Source organism: Tiliqua scincoides, chromosome 11 (genome assembly GCF_035046505.1).
Source record: "Tiliqua scincoides isolate rTilSci1 chromosome 11, rTilSci1.hap2, whole genome shotgun sequence".
Taxonomy (NCBI): Eukaryota; Metazoa; Chordata; class Lepidosauria; order Squamata; family Scincidae; genus Tiliqua; species Tiliqua scincoides.
In genome coordinates this window covers 13778768-13800297 of record NC_089831.1, presented here as the reverse complement: position 1 = coordinate 13800297, position 21530 = coordinate 13778768, and the positions used below count along the sequence as shown (strand labels likewise).

General features: G+C 43.7%; 1 protein-coding gene across 2 annotated transcripts in view; it reads left to right on the top strand.

Annotated features, from left to right (window-relative positions):
- PKNOX2 (PBX/knotted 1 homeobox 2) overlaps nt 1–21530 on the top strand; it is a 328938-nt gene that overhangs the window by 132364 nt on the left and 175044 nt on the right. The gene's annotated exons all lie outside the window — the stretch shown is intronic.

Below are 21530 nucleotides of genomic sequence, written 5' to 3'. Positions count from 1 at the left end.
CGGCCTGCACCCCCCTAGCAACACCACTGGTTTGGTCCAACTTCTCCTAGCTTTGCGTTTGACAACCAAGCTGTATTACAGTTCAGTTCTCTGCATGTCTGCTCAGAAGTCTAATCATAGCCATTGGGGCATACTCCCGGGTAGATAAGATTGCATCTATTTATTGTTTATTGTTTTTAATGCCAATAAAGGTTTGTGTGTGTGTGAATGATAAGATTGCATCCTAAATTTGTCATGCTAATCGTACCTTCCAGAAGGAAATATGATCTTGTTAGATATTTATTGCATTTATTTTGATGTTTCTGTGTGCTGACGCTATGGCTTCCTCACAAGGAAGCTGCTTGAAACGGCATACAAGGTGGCTGTGCCATACCCCCCCAAACTAAAGCCAATTGAGCAAAACCAATGCCACTCCTGGGATTCAGAACCCCAAATATACCCAAGAATAGGTGTTACTTTTATGACAGCAAAATGTGCGTAGGCCTGTGTAATGTGAAACAGAGCAGGCCAAAAAAAAAAAAAAAACTGACAGATGGGAAGCTGTGTTCATGCTAGATTGGACAAGTGGAGCTTGTTTGGTGATTTGATCATTTAAAATAGGGCTGGCCTATCCCTGAGGCCATCGGAGGTGGTTGCTTCAGGTGACAGGTTGACGAGAGGCATCTGCTTCCCTTGATTCATCCACACACTTCTGCCACTCCTCCTCCTTCCACTCACTGAATTTGGCAAGGAAGTGGAGAATGGAGCAGATGAGAGAGTGTGGAGGAGAGGAATGAGGAGAAACTCTGGCCCTCTCTTCTCCTCTCTTCCACGCTTCTTCTTCTGCACCATTGCCCTCTTTTTTTCTTTTTTTTTTTAATCCAGGAAATTGGAGGAAAAGAAATGGAGGTGGTGGCTAGCATGTTGCCAGTTAAGGGTGTAGCAGACGCTGCAGTGTCTTGGGTTGGTCCCAGTTGAAAACAATACCACGTGCAATGACATGGCCATGGGGGGAGTTGTGTTTTTAAGAAAGGAAAAAGAGTGTTGTTTTTTTTTCTAACATCGGGGAGTTGGTGTGTCAAGCTTGAAGATGCAATTGCTCAAGATCTGTTTTTGATTCTACTCTCTAATATGACACAGGGATTAGCTTGGTGAAAGGAAATGCTATTAATCCTATTGGTATCTATTGCTCCTATGAAGGGGATGGTTACACAGGAAAGGATCTTGAAGATACCCACCCCGGCTTCCCTTGATCTGGGCTCTTGAATCATCTAGTACTGTGTCCCCTCTGTGTACAACTTAACTCTTCTTCCTGTTTGCCTTGTATTTAATTGGGTGATTGTGTTGCTGCAAAACTTGGTTAAACAAATTCAGGGATTGCATAGCAACCTTGCTTTCAAACTTTGGGCTATTTTCTGAGCTGTGGTCAGTAAATGGGTCAATAACTCAGAAAAAGGATGATGATGATGAACATAGAGCGTAGAGTTCCCTGGAACCGTATAAATCCACCTTTATGGACTTTTGCACTGATCTGTTTGAGATGTGATTAGTGTTTTGGACTTGGATAAAGAAAAAAAAATAGATAAAATATTTGGGCCAAGCCACATGTAAAGTGAAATGTGTAACTTTTTCTTGCACAAGTTATTTACTTTAAATGACGGGAGTTGGGGGCGAGAGATCAAGATGGGGTCTGTGGCATGAGTTCATTACTTTTGCAGCTCTTTTCACCCACACCTCATAAAAATCACCCCTTGTATTTGCATTGTGTATTCGCAATTGGGAGCAAAATGGCCATTGATGGGAAGTTGAAAATACAACCTGTGCATCTATTTGTTTGTGGTCTCTGTGACTTGGATACATTTGTAAAGTGGTTTTCTGTGTGTTCTTTTACAGTGTGGATTCTGGGCTTGATGGTAAGGGATGAGAGGATTTTCCTTGTGTTTCTTCCTTATTTCTCTGCTTCTCTGCCCTGCAGGGAACTTGTCCAGGTCTAACTAGAGAAATTTGTAAAATCTATTATGGATTGGAACATGAGAAATTTGTAATAGCTTTCAGTTTCTTCATTTAATTTGGACCCTTCCCCTCCCCTATTACCACTGCACATATGTGCATTGATAAAACACAGGAAAAATGCAGTTCAGTATGTTCTTCTTGTGCTGAGTTTTACTGGTGTCTCTAGATTTTGGTAAAATGCCACAGAATGGAATGTACAGTCACATCAAGATTGCTTTCTTGCAGTTCTTTATCAGTGTGCCTTGGTAATGTAAAGGGGAGGGGAAAAGACAAATAAATGAACTGAAAGCTGTGGCTTGCTGTGATTCATGGAGGCTTGTACAAAATTCAGAAACAAAAAATGGAACAATAGACCGGGGATGGATGGAACATAGATCAGTATCTTCTGATTGATCTCCTAGGGAGACTTACAAGAGATCTCCCAAGGGTTTCTGTCATCCTCTACAAAAGCAGGTACTGTAAAATCGCATAAAACAAACACTCGGTCATGACTGGTCTTGTGATAAATGGCTTAACTCCTCAGTGTCTCTTATCTGTAAAATAGCAGTATTGATAATTTATTGATTTGCATGGTCTTTATGTGGCTCTGCTGACCAGTTTGAGTTCTGTGTAGAATACCTGATCTGTAATAACAGATGCAGCCTGTACTTCTAAACACTGCTTATCTCAGTGTCTAGTTCATGGGATGTAGTAGGTAACTAGCTCCATCCCCCTAAGATTCTGAGACTGGCTTCACTCCCAGTGGCTATTTTGTCCTTGGCTCAAGCTGGTGGAACGTGGCAGTTTAGTAAACAGCAAAGTAGCCCGCAAACCTGAAGTCTTCCCGCTAGACAATTCCTAGTGTGTTGCTTATTTTTTTAAAAACAAGACCAGATAATAAGAACTTGGAAATCTGGAAGAAATTTTGGATAAAAATTCCCTGGTTTGTCCCAGTCCTGTGGTTCCAAATACAGGGGCACTCCATAAGAACATTAGAACAGCCCCACTGGATCAGGCCATAGGCCCATCTAGTCCAGCTTCCTGTATCTCACAGCGGCCCACCAAATGCCCCAGGGAGCACAACAGATAACAAGAGAACTGCAAGGCTTCCTGGGAATTGTAGTTAAGAACATAAGAACAGCCCTGCTGGATCAGGCCATAGGCTAGTGTGCTAGTTATTGCTAGCACACTAGCAATCTTGTGTGCTAATCTTGCTAGTGTGAGTTGTCAGTCTTCAGGGTTCAGCTCCCTTCTCAGGGATTTAACTTCTGTTAAATCTCCCAGTGGGAGGTAGGCTATTTTGTTTCCAGAGCATGTGCCTGTGCCTGCACATTTACATAAGAACATAAGAACAGCCCCACTGGATCAGGCCATAGGCCCATCTAGTCCAGCTTCCTGTATCTCACAGCGGCCCACCAAATGCCCCAGGGAGCACACCAGATAACAAGAGACATACATCCTGGTGCCCTCCCTTGCATCTGGCATTCTGACATAGCCCATTTCTAAAATCAGGAGGTTGCACATGCACATCATGGCTTGTACCCCGTAATGGATTTTTCCTCCAGAAACTTGTCCAATCCCCTTTTAAAGGCGTCCAGGCCAGACACCATCACCACATCCTGTGGCAAGGAGTTCCACAGACCAACCACACGCTGAGTAAAGAAATATTTTCTTTTGTCTGTTCTAACTCTCCCAACACTCAATTTTAGTGGATGTCCCCTGGTTCTGGTGTTATGTGAGAGTGTAAAGAGCATCTCTCTATCCACTCTGTCCTTCCCATGCATAGAGACATAATTTTGTATGTCTCAATCATGTCCCCCCTGAGGTGCCTCTTTTCTAGGCTGAAGAGGCCCAAACACCGTAGCCTTTCCTCATTCACTCATCTGCGGATCAGGTCCGTGTCCCCCCTGCACACTCTCCTTCCGGAGCCAAGGGGAGCTCCATGGTTTCATTTAACCGCAGGAGGTTCCAGAATGGAACCCCTGCGGATACAGGGGCATGCTCGTATTATTTCATGGATTTGAGACTTGTTCTGAAACCACAACATCTATTTAATATCTTTAAAATGTACTTAACTCATATTCCAAATTGTAGGGCCTGTTTAATGATAAGCAAAGATGACTGTAATCTCATGCAATCAAACAATATTAGTCAAGATCAAACAGATATTGGTTTCCAAACTCATCTGGAATAGAATGAATTCATCTAAGTAAAAAATGTTTCGCTAGGTTTTCCGAAAGGCAGTCAAGGTGGACAGGAGGCTGTCGGTGGATAGTTAATCGCAGAGGGCCTCTACAAAAATAGACTTTGCCTTGAATCCTAAGCACTCACCTCTTGTATTAATAGCAAATCCATCCCTTGTGGGTGGGCTTGTATAGCTCACGAATGATGACTTTCTTGTCCCAGGTGTCAATAATCTACTACTTAAGCAACCAATCGTTATAGAATGTCATAAACTGTCACTGTTCCTGTTTACCAGGGCCAACCATTTTTGATTCAGGTAAACCCGTACTGCGCATTCGTCCCTGTTTTACCAAAGGGGAAGATTTCAGTGTGTGTGTATGCGTCTCTAGAAATGTTGCTACCGTTTTCACTTACCATTTTTCAACTTTTATCAAAGATTGAGAGTAAAGTTCTCTGACTCAAATGTTGGAGGGGTCAAAGTCACCCCTCTCCCCCAGCTGGAGGATCTCCTAGGGGCTGCTGCCTGACAGCCAAAAATCCTCATAAAAAGCCAGAGAATGACTTGCATACCCAACGGGCTTCATAAATTAGCAAAAATTTGAGCGGGTATCTCTGGCATTTAAATCCAACCAGAGCTGGCGTAAAACCTCCTGGCACCTGAGGTGGCATGCTGCCCCCCTTAGCAGTGGTGTCTCTCCCACTCCCTGGTTTGCATAAAAAAGAGAGGACAGAATGGAAGAGGAGGTGGCACTCTGTCCCGCTGCTCTCTTCTCCTCCATACTTCCGCTTCCTCTTCATCTCTCACTTAGTTTCCAACCCAGGGAGTGCAAGGATGGAGGCAAGTGAGCAGGCAGAGCTGGGCATCTCCTGCAAATCTGCTGGCTGCAGTAGCTGCTTCATTTGGCCTCATGGATGGGCTGAACCTGAACCCAGCACTAGCCTCTACACTACACCGACTTTTCTTTTTTCTGCAATCCACGATCATCTTGTCCAACCAGCTCTGACTGCAGCTGAATGCAGAGAGGTGCCCTGAACTTTATGCAACTTTAAATACCAGCTTGAGATTTTCTGTTAATATGCTTAGGAGCCAAAGTAATAGTACCATCAACCAATTTTATTGAACTAATAACTCTGAAAAGACCTTGCTCTTGATGTGGTAGCTGGACTAACAACTTAACTATTTTTATTGCCCCAATTAAGAATATCCTGCGTTCTAATTAGGAGAAATACATGAAGAGATTGATGTGGGGACCTGCTTCCATTTTTCAAACTCTGTGAATACCTGTCGGGTTTTTATAGCATCACAGTCCAAGATCCTAAGAATCTAAAATTATGGACAGACATGGTCTTTTTTTTAGTTCTCTTAGATAGAAGGGGCCTTGGAGGTTAACTGGGAGTCTGTGCACATCAGGGACCCAACCTGGTGATGCCAGGCCACCCCTGAACCCCTCCCCCCACTGCAGTGTTTCCCAAACTGTAGGACAAGACCCAGTAGTGAGTGCTGAGCCTATTTTTGGTGAGTTGCAAAACGTTTTTGAAATACGATTGTTTTATTTATATAAAAATTTATATTTATTTATATAAAAATTAAAAAATCATTAAAAATGGGAAAATAAAAAATGTAAAAAGAAAAGGAAAAAAAGAAAAATTATATATAGCATATCCGCTCCCCCAGTATATTATATGGATTCTTAACAATTATTATTAATTAATAAAATATTTCTCTCTCTCTCTCTCTCTCTCTCTCTCTCTCTCTCTCTCTCTCTTGTTTTGTAAAGCTATGTGGGTCATGATAAAATCCAACCTGCACCACCAATGCCATGGGTATGGGGTGGGGGATGTTCAGGGATTGACCCAGTTGCGTGGGCCCTCTGATGAACTTGGAACCTTAGTTCAATCTCTGACTTCCCCTTGGAACTGGATAGTAGCTTCACCACACAGTCACCAAGTTGTACGCTATACTAAAAATGTCACCTTGATCTGCCCTGAGGTTCCATTGTTTCCTTCTAATTATGACCAGGATGGTGTAGTGGTTCATTAGTTAGACCTGGAAGATGCAAGTCCAAATCTCCACTCAGCCATGAGCTTCCTGGGAGACCTTGGGCCAGTCATTCTCTCAGTCTCACCTATCTCACAGGGTTGTTGTGAGGACCAAAGGATTGGAGGAATACATGCCACACTGAGCTCCTTGGAAGAAGAGCAGTATAAAAATGTGAAAAATGAAAATGTGAAGTAAATAATTTCCCCCCTGCCAGATTAGGGGCCTTCTAAAATGTAGACACTGGGAACAGCAGGGCCCAAGAATATCTGCACTGGAGAATGTTGTTTGCACAATGACCGGAGCTGTCTGGTGTGATGTCTGTTTATGTTTTGCGTCTTGTAGCATGAGTCAAGTAGCATTTCCCACTGTAATCTACACCGTGGTGTAAACAGGACATGAGGGAAGCTTCTACTTAAGGCAGAATCGGAAAACAGAACTTGTGAAGTGTTTGTGCCTGCTCAGCATTTAACCCCATGTGAGCCATCCAAATTGCATTTGACTGGGGGGGGGGAATATATTGGTAAATGGGGGAAAAGAAAGTATTATGTTCTCATGGGGGTGGATACAGCAGAGAATCCAGTTCTAAATAGTTTTGATCCTGTCTGTGCTTGTATAGGTTTAAAGTGAAAGAATTTAATTTACCTAAAAGAGCAGGAATGCAACTTTGCCTTGTAGGGAGGGAATCTCTTAAACCTTCGGCTTGATGAGGTTTTCCTTTCTCAATTCACTCCAGGCATAAAGTGGTGACAGGATGAAAAATGAACTGTTGCATAGCTGAGATAGTTAACCTGGGCCAAGGACCTCCTATCCACCATGTCCCATTTAATCAGACGAGAGAGAGGACAGCAATTATTGCCCACTGTGCAAACCAGTGGAGAGATTTCTATTGCCTGAGAAACTTTTGAGCTAAGCTGCTGACACCAGGCCAAGTCACACACCGCACAAGGGTGTGCATGATGAGACCTCCAGACGGTCCCCAGGATGTATTTGCACAGGGAGCTTTTGCATGTGAACCGAAAGCTCTGCAGAAAGAGCTTTCCCAGCTCCTGCCCATGAATGCTAGGAGCTAAAAACCATGCAGCTCTATCCTTGTGGGAATTACTACCAGACAGTTGTGCTTGTATCTGTGGAGGGCGCCATTCACTGACTACAGTTCTCCATGCAAATGCCTCCCCAATAGCAGTCTGAACGCTTTGCCGAATTTTCTTTTTGGACTGTTAGCTCCACGTAGAGAATGTGCATTTACACGCAGAACAGTCCTGGTTAAGTCCCCTGCACTTTGAATTGGTTCACTGGGCTGAGGAAAGACTTCCTCGTCATAGAGAAACTGGATTGCTACTGTCCATCACGGTCGACAGTACTTTCTCAGTTTTCTGGTTACATAGGGGGCTTTAACTCCCCACCACCACCAATGATTTCACCAAAATATTTAATGTATTTCAAACAAACGTGTTTATTTGAATGTGGGTGAAATCGGGGAGTAAAAAACCCACTCATCACATGCAATGACAACAGGAGATCTGATACAGAGAAGATTTCTGCTAGCAGGAGTCCCATTGCTTTCGCATAAAGCGGAGACGTGCAGGAGTGGGGTGGCAGGGGGAGATGGTTCCAAGATTGAAAAATAGCTGTTCAAAATAAACATGGAAGGAGAGAAAACACAAAAAGCAGAAGGACGAAATAGGGCTGCCACCCAGTTGAAGAAACCTTAGTGGATTAATGTATGAGTTTTAATGTACATTTGCATAGGAGTGGAAACAACAGTGGTGAAGTAGAAAGACTACTTTGTGATTAGACAATGCACTCTGTTGCAGAAGAGACCATTTTAGAGGAGGCATTCTTCCTTCTCTCGCATATAGCAGGGAATGTTTCTTCTACAATGGTTTTTGCCAGCCATTTGGGTTTTGGGCAGCTTATTGACGTCTTGAAAGCAAGAGTCCTTCTGAATATGAAGGCTTCCGTATGGCCATTGTGGCTCATAGCTGCTGATATACCCATCCTCTCATTCTCTTAATTACAACCTCAAGCTGCACATGAGCCAGCACTGTGATGCTGCTGCAAAAAAAGGCAAATGCTTTGCTGGGTTGCGTTGCAGAGGGCTGGACTAGATGACCTCCAAGATCCCTTCCACCTCGAACATTCTATGGTTCTATACCATAAATATGGCATATTTTTTGACCTCCATCTCAACTTTAAGCCCAGCTAGAATTTGCACAAAGAGGGCTCCTTCCACTCTCTTTGGGATGGGTGACTTTCCTACTCATTGCTCCAACCAAGTGCATCTGTCTTCCATGGGATTAAAAGCCTGCTTTTAAAGCCCTTGTCCTGTTCTGGTTTTATTTCCTCCACAAATTAATTTTTTAAAAATTCTGACTTATTGGAAGGAGTTAATTACAGTTGTTTGTTCCACACCTTGCTTTGTCCTTTCATTTCTGCATGACTTTCTTCCTCCTCCCGCTTCTCTCTCTCTCGCTCTCTCTCTCTCTCTCTCTCTTTGTGTTTTTTTTCCTGAGATCCTCTGAACTTGGAAATATTTTTTTCCCCTTTTTTCTCTTCATTTTTCTGAGCGTGCGCCTTTGTCTCTTTGCGACTCAGGGTATTAACATGAGAGCAGCAGCATTAATATTGATGCGGACCTCCCTTCGTAGGAGCTTTGTTTCAGAGAGTGCCAGCAGCATATAAATAGCATTGCTGGGTAATTAGTGAGCATCAAGCTGTGCTCTGATTTATCAGGATTTTCTGAGCTACTTTTTTTTTGCGCCTTGTCTCAGTTTCTGTTCCAGACTGTGCCTTAAGAAAACGTTGGGTGCAACACCCTCAGAAATTTTCCTGCATGAGCATCAGTGCAGTAGCTCAGGAGGAATGCATTACTCTGACTTTGTGTGACACTCCATTCAATCCAATAGACATTATTAAAAGGACAGCAACCAAGAGATTGGGCTCATTGACCATAGGGAAACCAGCATTGGTCCATCTTCTAGCATGTATTTTCCAGATGCCAGTGGAGTGCCAACAGGATGCAGGTATCTTATGGTCTTGTGTGCTCCCAGAGGCATCTGGTGGCCCATTGTGAGATGGAGGAAGCTGATCTAGATGGGCCTTTGGCCTGCTCCAGCAGGCCTCTTAATCTTATTTTTAGCACGGTCTAGCAGCAACTATCCAGGATTTTGGACAAAGGTCGTTTGCAATTATAAGAAGAGCCCTTATATCAGACCAAAGCATCCTGTTTCCCACAGTGGACTATCTGTTGTCTCTGGGTAGTACCCATCAAGGGATAGTGGCATACCCCACTCCCACTGTTGTTCCCCTGCAATTGGTACTCAGAGGAACACTGCCTCTGGCCCTGGAGGGAGCATATAGCCTTCTATTCGTCATGAAAAATACTTTGTCTAATCCCCTTTTAAGGCTATCAAAACCAGCAGTCTTCACCACATCTGGTGGCAGTAAGTTCCGTAGACAGATGCATGGTGTGGAACAGTACTTCCTTTTGTCCTTTCTAAATCTGCCATTCAGCTTCACCAAATGGCCCCAGTTGTGTCTTTCTGAGAAAGACAGAATGTTGGCTTTCGTGCTACACTCTTGGCACCATTTATCTTTTCATAAACCTTATTCATGTTGTCCTTGCATTGCTGTTTCTTTTGAACTAAAAAGTCCTAAGCGTTATAGGTTCTCCTCATAAGGCAGGTGCTCCAGCCCTCAGTTAACTTGATTGTCTTCTTTTGCACATGCAACCTCTCTGCAATATTCTTTTTGAAATGTGGTGACCAGAATTGTACGTAGTACAGCTCTACTGGGAGATGCCTGAAATCAAATCTGAGATCTTCTGTCTACGAAAGTAGGTGGTTCTCTATTGAGAAACCTCTCCGTTGTGAGAAACTGACCTGAATGTTCTTAGATCAGTCCTGTAGTTTTGCATTCTGTTCCTCCCTCCAGCAACATCTGACATTGGACAGAGCAAGGATTGGGGTTTGTATTAAATAAATCATTAAAAATGTCCACTTGCGGGCTTATGGACATTTTTTTGCAAATCTTAATTTTGGGTGGAACTTCAGCCTTTCACTAAATGCAGCCTTTCAGTGTGAATTGCAAGGGTCTCCTAGAATGACTGCCAGCCTTCCAACAGTTAAACTTTCTGGTCACCTCCTGACCTGACCCACTGTTAGGAAGCTAAAACCCAAGAAGTGCCAATCAGATCAGAACAGGCTGCAATTTTTGACCTCAGAATCTTTGCAGCTGAAACCGTGGCTTTAAAATGAAATATCTTTTGCAGAAAATGCCCTGCCTTTGTCTGTCTTTGGATTAAGCACACATATAATTGAGTTAAAAGTTGTGCAAGCTGGGGGGGGGGAGTGGATAAAGTTGTAATTAAGATTGAACAACATGTGAACTTAAATGTGCAATATGTAACAGATGAGAGGTGTGTTTCTTTATTCATAGTGTGGCAGGCCAAGGCAGCCAAATCACAAAAAGAAGTTAGGTAGATTTACTGCTTTACTCCCACCACAGTTATGATCCTCCATCCATTTTGGATGTTTGACTTATTCCAGAAGGCACAAGCTTGATATGTGGGGAGACAGTCACTGGAAGCATGTGTCAAGCTCATTACCTGGTCTGCTCTCTCCCCACCTCTGGTTCTTAGGATATAGGGCTAGTCTGCCCCTGTCTCAGTGGGAGAGCATCAGGTTTTATCCAGGTGATCCTTGGGTATTCCAGGAAATTGGGTTAGTGCCATTGATCTGCCAGAGAGATGCCTTGAAACAGTACAAGGGGATGCAAGGTTGTGCTGCTATCTAGTGGTGAGGCTGACAGGCTACTCCGTGAAATATCAGTGGTGGGGGTTCAGAATTGCCAGGCTGGTTTTCTCACAGTGTGAGGGGTGCCTAAATGGGGTAGCGGCCTGCAGTAAGAGCAGTCTTCTCTGTTTGCCCTTTCCCCACATCCGCTTATGCAATCAGATGCAAAATGGTTTTCCATTCAAATAAAAGAAAAGAAGGTGAAATGGAGGTTATGCTTCTCTAATACAAGCTCCTCTCTCTCACCCTCTCCGTCTCTCATAATTTTGCAATGGTAGCAGATTCATATTTAAATGCCAAGTGAATAATTTAGAAATATTTTACATCTTTTATACATCTGAAATCCAGCGTAAAAGGATTCTTGAGTAAGTGCAGCCAGTAAAATGGGGAAAATGAATGCATCTGAAGTGGTAAAAGGACAAGATTTTATGGAACCAATTTTTGAGATGGTGGAAGGCAGGGGAGAAATGGCTACGAAACATCGTCTAACCGTAGTGCATTGGGAACCAGGAACTGGAGCCAGAGCACAGCTTGGAAATATGCAGAGGAAATGGACAGAGATGTAATGCCTTGACTCCACCATGCCATCCCCTTGGCCTTAGCCATCATGTCTTTTTGGGACTTTGACCTGACCACAGTCGTGTATGCCTTGATAATGTTTAGGACAGTGGTTCTCAAATTTGTTAGCATTGGGACCCACTATAACAAGTCAGGCTGCAATCCTAACCACACTTTCCTGAGAGTAAGCCCCATTGAACAAAATAGAACTTACTTCTAGTTAGGATTGTGCCCTCAGACTGTAGATCTGTTTAGCTCAGTATGGTCTATAGCAGGGGTCTCCAAACCTTTTGCCCAAAGGGCTGCATCAAATATCTGGTGTGGTGTGGAGGGCCGGAAAAAAAATTTAAATATAAAATTTGAATAAATAAATTAGAGATGGAACTTAGATGATTGAATAAATGAATGAATGGACTCATTCATTCAACCTCTCTGGCCCTAAGAACACCCTCCACACACAATCAGAGCATGGTTCTGGTCATGTTCAGTTGAGTGGGCCAGAGGCTTTCAGGGGACAAGAGGTTGGCCGCGGGCCAGAAAGAGGCTTGCTGCGGTCTGCATCTGGCCCCTGGGCCGGGGTTTGGAGACACCTGGTCTATAGCACGGATGTCAAACTTGTTTAATACAAAGGACTGAATAGCATTCATGGCACCTGCTGAGGGCCGGAAGTGATGTCACTAAGCAGGTCATGACAAGAAATAAGTACTTTTTTTTCTCATAGGAACTAATTGGCTGCAAATGACAGAAAAGAGAACATGCAAATCTTGATCGCATTTTCAAGATATGGGAGAGCCCAAATATTATGTGGGCTGCCCTTTTAACAGTGACAGCTCAGCAGCTGAGAGCAACTGATGGTGGTGCTAAGAAAGCCTGGGGGGGGTCTGATAAATAGCTTGTGGGGGCCACATCTGGCCCACATCTGGCCCATGTGTGACACCCCTGGTCTACACAGTGACTCTTCAGGGCTTCAAACAGGGTCTTTCCTAGCCCTGCCTAGAGAAGTGAGTGGAGATGCAGTGGCTCTGCCACAGAGCTACAGCTGGGCTCTGCGATGTGCTTTCACAAGACCTCCCAGGTCACATCTGTGTCTGCTCTTTCGGTTGTCCTCCCAATCTACTTCAGGAAGCAGGCTTCACATCCCACAGTACCAGATGGGATTTCACTCATCCTTTCCTCATGTGGCCCACACCTTTGCTGCTGCCTGTGCCACCGCTGCAGCCTGCCTGCCTGCCTGCCTGCCATGCAAGCCAGCAGATTAAATTTAGATTGCAGATGTACATTCTCACAGAACTGGAAATTCTTGTCAAGCCTTCTGAGAAAATCCCTCTCCCTCTGTCTTGTGTCTAGTGACCTTTCCGAGCAACAGCTCTCATCAGCTTTCTATGCTGTTTTGCTGGGAAATAAATCTCTGTGTGTGTCAAACAATTACCATCTTTCTTACATTTAAGAAACCCCAAGGATTTTCCCTGCTGGCCATCACGAGACCTCCAGTAAATCCTTCAAGTTGAACGTTCCCAAGTGTGTTTCTTTCCAGATGTTTCAGGGGCTTATCATCTTCACTGCTTGCTATAAAAGTTGAGCTTCCTGGTGCCGTGCTTTGTGACATCCATCAGAATTTTGATCCACAGGAAACCCAGATCCTGCTGTTTGGGAAATGTTGCTGACCCTAGAGCAGACAATTATGTCACCAGCACTCACTGTCTCTTTCTTTCTTTCTTTCTTTCTTTCTTTCTTTCTTTCTTTCTTTCTTTCTTTCTTTCTTTCTTTCTTTCTTTCTTTCTTTCTTTCTTTCTTTCTTTCTTTCTCTTGCTCTTTCTTTCTTTCTCTCTCGCTCTCTTTCTTACTCTCTCTTGCTCTTTCTTTCTCTCTCTCTCTCTTCTTTCTTTCTTTCTTTCTTTCTTTCTTTCTTTCTTTCTTTCTTTCTTTCTTTCTTTCTTTCTCGCTCTCTCTCTTGCTCTTTCTTTCTCTCTCGCTCTCGCTCTCTTCTTTCTTTCTTTCTTTCTTTCTTTCTTTCTTTCTTTCTTTCTTTCTTTCTTTCTTTCTTTCTTTCTCACGCTCTCTTGCTCTTTCTTTCTTTCTTTCTTTCTTTCTTTCTTTCTTTCTTTCTTTCTTTCTTTCTTTCTTTCTTTCTTTCTTTCTTTCTTTCTTTCTTTCTCACTCTCTCTTGCTCTTTCTTCTCTCTCTCTCTCTCTCTCTCTCTCTCTCTCTCTCTCTCTCTCTCTCTTTTCATGGAAATAAGGCCCCTAGCTTTCAGTAATGCCATTTTGACCAGAATGTCTTCCCCTTGTCTACCCTTTCTTGCTTATCATAGTACTGGGCTAGTTTTCTTTCCTGTGTTTTTGTCAATTTTCTCCCTTTGGGGGCAGGGGTAGAAAAAATTTAGAAGAAAGAAACCTGGTTCTGTGGGAAATAAAATGTGTGGATCTGCTCTGTTCTCAGGGCCAACATGCTAATTGGACCAAGGGCCCAGGTGGCATCTTGGCCAGGACAGTCATCAGCATCTGTGGCTGGTCCACTCGGAACATGCTGCCAGTTACCTGGAGGTCCTACTCAGCCTCCCAACCTCCTCAGAAGGTCTCCTGGCCACAACCAGGAGTCCCTTCCAGTTCATGTTGATAACTTCCAATTGTGTCCTTGAGGTGGTCCGAGGCACGGGGAGGCTGTGCATGACCTCCCCACACCTCAGAACGTCTTCAGAACATGACTGAAAGTTGCTAATGTGCAGAGAAAGTGACTTTTGATCATGTCCAGGAGGTGCAGGCTTGGCATTCCTGGATGTTCAAGTCCACAAATGCAGAGTGTGTGAATAAGAAGGGCCCACCGTATATGTCCAATAACCACATCACAAACCACCGTTTGGCCACCCTGCTCTATGCCTTCCCCACCCTCTCCCTTTACATATGGCAGGGAGGAGGAGGAGAAAAGTGACAGGAGTACATTGGGGAGGGGCAAAATTCATATAAATATACTTCCTAATTTCTTATTCATAAAACGAATCTTCAGAAGTTTCCTTCTCAGCAGCTGCTTAAACCTTTTAAGTCATCTGAGTAATTGACAAATTGCGGCAGGACTGTTAATGGCTTAATATGCAGAGCGGGGGCAGCCGGATCTGTATCCTTGTTTGTTGATGGTGTTTGTAATTTGTTTTTTTACTTTCCCCCCAGAGGCAGAAAGCTGTGTTTGGAATATGTCATTGACGTGTCCCCAGCCCCTTTATCATGTTGATGCGGCGTGGGTTGAAAGAGGGAACGGCAGCCCACCCAGGGGGAAGTGCAGAATTGCTACCAGCTTTCAGTTCAAAGTACCTGCCTGTGATATGAAACCTACCATAAAATTAATGCTTTCCAGATGTCCCCAAGAATTCTCCACCACCCGTTTGCACCTATGTGAGTGTTATTGAGTAGGAAATGTTTTCCCTTTGCACCTTATTGTCTTTCTGTGCTGACACCGGGCGCTTTGATGGATTTAGTCACTCCTGAAAGGTGGAAGCTGGTCCTGGTTGCGTGATCTTGTCAGCAGCAGTGAGGAATAACTTTGAACGCCGGTGTCGGAGAGTGAAACGGACGTCTTTGGGAAGCTCTCAACCCTGTAAGGCAGTTTTGTAGTTTCCACCTTGAAAGTGGAAGGTGACCCTGCTTACTGGTCACAGAGGCACTTTCAAGTGGTGCTCTTCTTATATTTAACAGGGGGAGAATAACTGTTCCTCTTCACCCCAGCACAGTGTCTTTTCTAGTGGGTGTTTGCTGGTGTTCTTCTGCGTGCTTTTAGATTGTGAGCCCTTTTGAGACAGGGAGTTATTTAATTATTTGATTTTGTCTGTGTTGTGAATTTTTTTTGTTAAAAATGGTATACAACTATTCTTCTTCTTCATCATCATCATCTGGGGTTGTCAGCCTGCCAAAAATGGCCCTGGGTAAATAAGCAGCAAAGATTACTCTCAGGCCATATATGGGTTGCTGATGGGATCCACCCCGTTATCTTATTTCCCCCCCCCCTCAATTTTTTAAGCATTGGCTGTCTTGAGACATCACCAGGCCTCAGAAATCTACATTCAGGGATGCATCTGATCCGGCAGTCTTAGTGGGTTCTAAACTTTTGATGGGAGCCCCTTTTCTGACCGGAGCGCTGAAGGGAGTGCCAGCCCATAGCAAGGTCATTTGAAGCGATGGCAGAATGAATGAAGTGCAACCATAATACATCAAGCTAAGTGTGTTGGTTTGAGGAGGTAGTTTCCTAAGAGACACTTCTCAAAATGTGTTTCGTTTGATAATATAGGATGAAGAATGTAAAGATAGGGATCAAGTTTGGGATATCACATTGGTTTTTGTTCAGAAATAATTCAGTTTGGATTGCTTTGCTGTTCAAGATGTGTGGGGCATTGGGTTTGTTCTGTAACCTGTCCTGTTCTGAGTTGGGCCAGGCATGTTCTGATTACATCATTGGCAGACCTGAGACATCCAGCTTTGGTGAGACTCTCTCTGCTGCCTTCTTGGGAAAGCAGGAAGAAGTCTATTTTTTTTTCCTATGGAAGGAATGATTTGTTCAGTGCCTGGAAAGCGGGGTAGAAATTATTAAAATAAAAAAATGGGCAAATAATTAAGGGTCTCCATTCAGGTTGGTCTGTATGGCACAAATTGGGCCTTATCATCTGCCAACCCAGGTAACGCCACTTAGACTCCAATCCTAACCACACTTTCCTGAGAGTAAGCCCCATTGAACAAAATAGGACTTACTTCTGAGTAAACCTGGTTAGGATTGTGCCCTTCGTTGGCCAAGTGCATTCCTTTTTGGTTCAGCTGCACCAGCGGGGAGGGAGGGAATGATAAGATTGGGCCATTAGCCACTACAATAGCTCCAATTTGTGCCAACTTTGGTACAAATTGGCAATCCTTATGAACAGCAGCAAACAGCCTGTTGGGCATCTTCAGTGGGCACATCTAGATGACTTAGAGAGTCATTTTGGTAGCCTCCAAAACTGAGCTTTGATTTATTTAAGTCTTGCCGAGGTGATAGCTTTTTACAGGCATGGAGCCAGACTTGTGGAGCTGCTAACATATTCAGATTTTAAGAAAAATAAAAATAAATAACTCCCAGCATGGTTTTTCATCTGCTGCAGCACATGTGTATATTTTGGTATAGTTTTCACAGCTATGCATTGCTGTGATGGGTAACTTGCACCACACTGAGATGGGTAACTCGCACGCACACACATATGCCACACTCAGAGCAATTTGTGTAGTTTAAAAAATAATGTAATGATTTAGTGTTCAAGTGGCCCTAATAAATAAAGGCAGAACTGTTTTTGAATGGGGAAGCATTGGCCCAGGAGTGAAATGTAATAGACCAGACAGCAACTGTTACCCTGCACATGCCCGATCTTGGAAGCTAAGCAGGGTCAGGCCTGGTTAGTACTTGAATGGGAGACCACCCGGGAATACCGGGTGCTGTAGGCTTATACCATAGTCTTTCGAGACTGAAGGTTGCCAACCAGACATTCCTTGCAGTCTGGCCAGGTCAACTTTACTACTTCACTGCATGCATTCTCAACAAACAAAAATAAGAAAGTGGAGTCCCCACCCGCACTTTGGATTCCAACAGAACTGGAAAAGTTGCACAATAGTTGTATGCTTTACAGGAAGAAGATCCCAAGTTCAGTCCCTGACAACTGCAGCTAGGGATGTATGGTTCTGGTCACTGCTTCTCAAAATTCATCTGTTGCAGGAGAGGGCAAACAAGATGATCAGGGAGCTGGAGCCCCTTCCTTAAGAGGAAAGGCTACAAAGTTTGGGGGCTTTTTATTTCAGAAGGAAGATTATTAAGTGGAGGACATGACCGAGGGCCCAATCCTATCCACCTTTCCTGCACCAATGCAGCCCAAGGTAAGGGAACAAATGTTCCCTTACCTTAAGGAGGCCCAATGACCGCCCCCACTACTGCAGTATGCAGCCCACACCCCATTGGCACAGCTGCATTAGTGCTGGAGAGTTGGATAGGATGGACGGTGAGGCTTATCAGATTGTGTATGGTATGGAGAAGGTAAGTTTTTCTTACTCTGTCACAGCACTAGGACCAAGGGTTACCCGATGAACTGGTTGACAGGATCTAGGATAGAAAAAAAGGAGATAGATCCTCACACAGCACATAATTGGTCTTTGGAACTCGCTGCCACAAGATGTGGTGGTTGCAACTCGCTTCGATGACTTTAAAAGGAGATTGGACAAATTAGAGGAATAAGTCTCACTGGCTACTGGTTATGATGGTAGCGTGCTATCTCCAAAATCAGAGACAGTGTGTCTCTGAAAACCAGTTGCAAGGGATCTGTGGTGGGAGAGGCACCTGCCTTTCTCTCCTCCTTGGGGTCTTCCCAGAGGTGGGTCACTGGGAAACAGGCTGCTGGACTAGATGGGCACTTGGCCTGATCCAGCAAGGCTCTTGTGTTCTTCTGTTCACCCCATTATTTTTATACAGTTATCATGTTGTTCAGTTGCACGATTGGAGTTAGAGCCATATTAGTCATAAAGGTGAAAATGTGGGATGAGTGATGCTATGGATATGATGATCCATATGCAGAAACTTCGGTATTGGGCTGATGCCAACCAGATGAGTAGGGGAACAATTCTGCACATGAAACTTCCTCAGAAGGACATGCAGGCCTTAGAAAAAGTAGCAAAGTGATTTTTGGAAGAACAATGGCAGGTGATTGGGTAAAGAAGATGTCAGGGGGAAAAATTGCTATTCATTGTAAATCTGTTGTTGCATGCTGCTAATTAATTTTTAAACAGGCTCACTAGGGACCTCATTGCTAAAACATGACGATTTATCCTCTGGCACAATAACTGTTAATCCAAAACAAAACAGAAAGAAACCTTGTGAAGATTGGGTCTCGCTCGGCAGGCACAATCTGCTCCATTTTTTTTTTATTTTTGAAAAAAAAGTATATATTAATGGAACTTCAAAAAGAGTTTAAGGTTTTAGTTGCTGAACACTTTCCAAGTTGGCAGTGCACCAGCCTGATTGAAAAGCAGCACATTTTGAAGGAAAGCTTGGAATAGAGAACGCAAGACAGTCTGGTTTTTATAATTTGCCCCTTTTTGGTTTTGTGAAAGAGAGAGGATTACTCTGAGAAACTGTAAACCTGTAAACTTATACCAGGTAGTATCTAGTGTAATAGGTATTTCTTTCTATTGGGAATGCTTCCTGATTTTTTTTAGGGGAGGAGGGGGAGTTTTTAATGACATTTTCAAAGAGACACAAAGGTAAAATGAATGCACAAATTAACAAATAGATCACTTTTAGTTTAAATTTTAGAACAAAGGAAATAAATTAAAAATTATAGTATTGGAACATATATATGTAGCCAAATATCTTTCAATAAAAAAAACCAATGGACTTAGGAAGAGGTGGATCATGGTTAACATGTTATAAAGAAATATCAAGGAGCTTGGAAAGTATCGGATATGGCTAAGCGTCTAGGTAACAGTGTGCGATAGGTACACTTCTCTTTGAGTCATACATGCCATAGACACACAGGGTACAAGGGAATACCAGTTTTCTACCTGACATGGTTGAGGAACCTTCCAGTGATATGCAACTGCCATGCATACGGCAACCAAGACCTGGTTAATTCTTTATGGGGCATCCCCTTCTGAGCCTCTCCTCAACTTGATTAAACAATGATCAAAAATTGACCCCCCCCCCCCCCCCCAGAAAAACATTCATGAATTTTAAAGTTCCAAATGATCTGGTTGCTTTCCAGGCTGGAACAGAGGCATTAGGAATTCTCCATTGTTCTATTTTTTTATTATTTCTAAGTTTTTTACCAACCAGAGTGTATCACAGATGGCCAAAACCTTCAGTCCATTTGCACCTCCCCCCCCCACGCCACATATACATGTCACTGATGTACATATTGCCTATGGACCCTGCAAGAAAGCAGTCTTGGTGTGATCATAGATACAATTGGTCAAGATCTCTTTTGTGCGGGGTTTAATGAAAGTGCAGGAGCACATAGGCTCCCTGGTGACAACACCGCAGAAGAAGAATTCTGATGCTATCGTGTGTATACGTCTCAAGAATTATCTGCTATGTCATCTTGCAAATAAGAGTCCTTGCCTCTCTTGTGTCCTGAACAATGCAATATGGCATGAGAGATAATGCTGCAAAGAGGAGCTTGCAAGAGTTTGGAGCAAGGATGTTGTCCCTAGTCGTGAATGTTTTGCACTGGAAAAGAGGTGGGAGCACTGTCCATGGTTCATGAAGAGCCATCTGTGAATCATCTTTGCCATAGATCCTTTCTGGCCATTTTATCGCTGGACACAATGTCCCTAGAACTATCCCTGCCCCCCCCCCCGGACCCAGCATTGATCTGCTAGAAGATGGAAAGATGCTGCACATAAGTTCAGCCCAGACAAGGCTATTGATTTTATATAACTTGAGCCATCGGGAAAGAAAAAGTCAAATTTCTCAGACCTTCCTTTCAGACCCATAATGTTTCTCACCATTTAACAGGGATAGTTAAAATAGTCTTATATTGCCAGATTCTAAGTTTTTAAAAAATACCATTGATTGAAAGTAATCAATGCCTTTTTTGTAGGGCCGTTCACAGAAGCTGTTTCTCCTTCGATTCTACCATCCTTTGCAACAACAGAGCCGAAGTGACCGATAAACGTAGCATGTAGAGCTGAGTGTGTTGGGATGCAGGCTGCAGCCCACTCATTTATTCCTCTGCAACCCCCGGGGACTTCTCCTGGAGCTCTTGTCGCCATCCCTTCACCCTGGCTTGCCGTGTGTGTGTCATTCTTATTTTGTGTTTTCTGTGTCTGCTCCCACAGAAAATCTATTATTAGTCTCTAGGGTGAATGTCACTGAGTAGGATTATTTATACATGTAAATCAGAGAACCGGGGGATTGAAGTTATAATGACAAGCTCCTCCAGTCTGATGCAGGTGATTACGACGTGGCAGATTTCTTTCTTTCTGCCAGAATCCATGTACCAATTGAAGTGATTTACTGTTGGTGCAAATGGGAACATGGGGCTGCAAATCTGAATGCTGGATGTGTCCACTTGCTTGTTTCTTGGGGGCTTTTTTTTTTTTCCCCTCCTGGTGGTAAATCAAATTCCATGCTTCTTGGGAGTGGAAAAAAAAATGAGCCTGATAGCCTCGTAGAAAGACTCTGGAACTTAGCAAGGAAGTCTATAGTCTGTCTTTCCTTCCTATCTCTCTTTTCCTTGTGCCTGGCATGAGTCATTTTCCTATCTTGTGGATAGCCTTGTGACGGGGTGGGGGTGTTCCTATGCAGTGAACCCTTTTTTAATGTTTCTCGATTTAACCGATTTTTGGAAATAACAGACTCCTTATTTGCAGGCTCAGTATCCATAGATGCTGAGCCTAGGCCTCAGAGGGCCTCCCAAACACAAATTGAAGCTACCTCTGATTCACACCAGAGACTTCCAGTAATGTTCGGAAGGTGTTCAAAGGCATAGGGAGGCCACGTGATCCCTCCCTGTGCCTCAGAGGCAATCAGCAGTCACTGATGTGAACTGTTAGTGGCTTCCGTCGCAACCAAGATCTCTGAGGATGCTGGGAGGGCGGCATGACCTCCAGAGGGCCTGGCGTGGCCTCCAAGTAACTTATAGTGGCACCACGAACCTGGCCTCTCACGGATTTTAGCATCCACGGATTTTGGTATCCATGGCAGGTCATGGAACCAGTTCCCCACAGATACCAAGGAGTTACTGTACTTCTGAAGTCCCAGAAGTCCATTAAAACCCATCTTACAAAGTTCCCATTGCAATGCCAAATGAGCCCTTTAAGAGGCAGAAAGTTTGAGGAGGTACTTATCTTCTAGGGCTGTTGCTGGAGTTTCAATTCTCCATTTTGTGTTAGAGCAGAGTGCTCTAGAAATGGAAAGTTCCTTGGGAAGTGGGACATTAGAATATAAGAAGAGCCCTGCTGGATCAGGTCAAGAGCCCATCTAGTCCT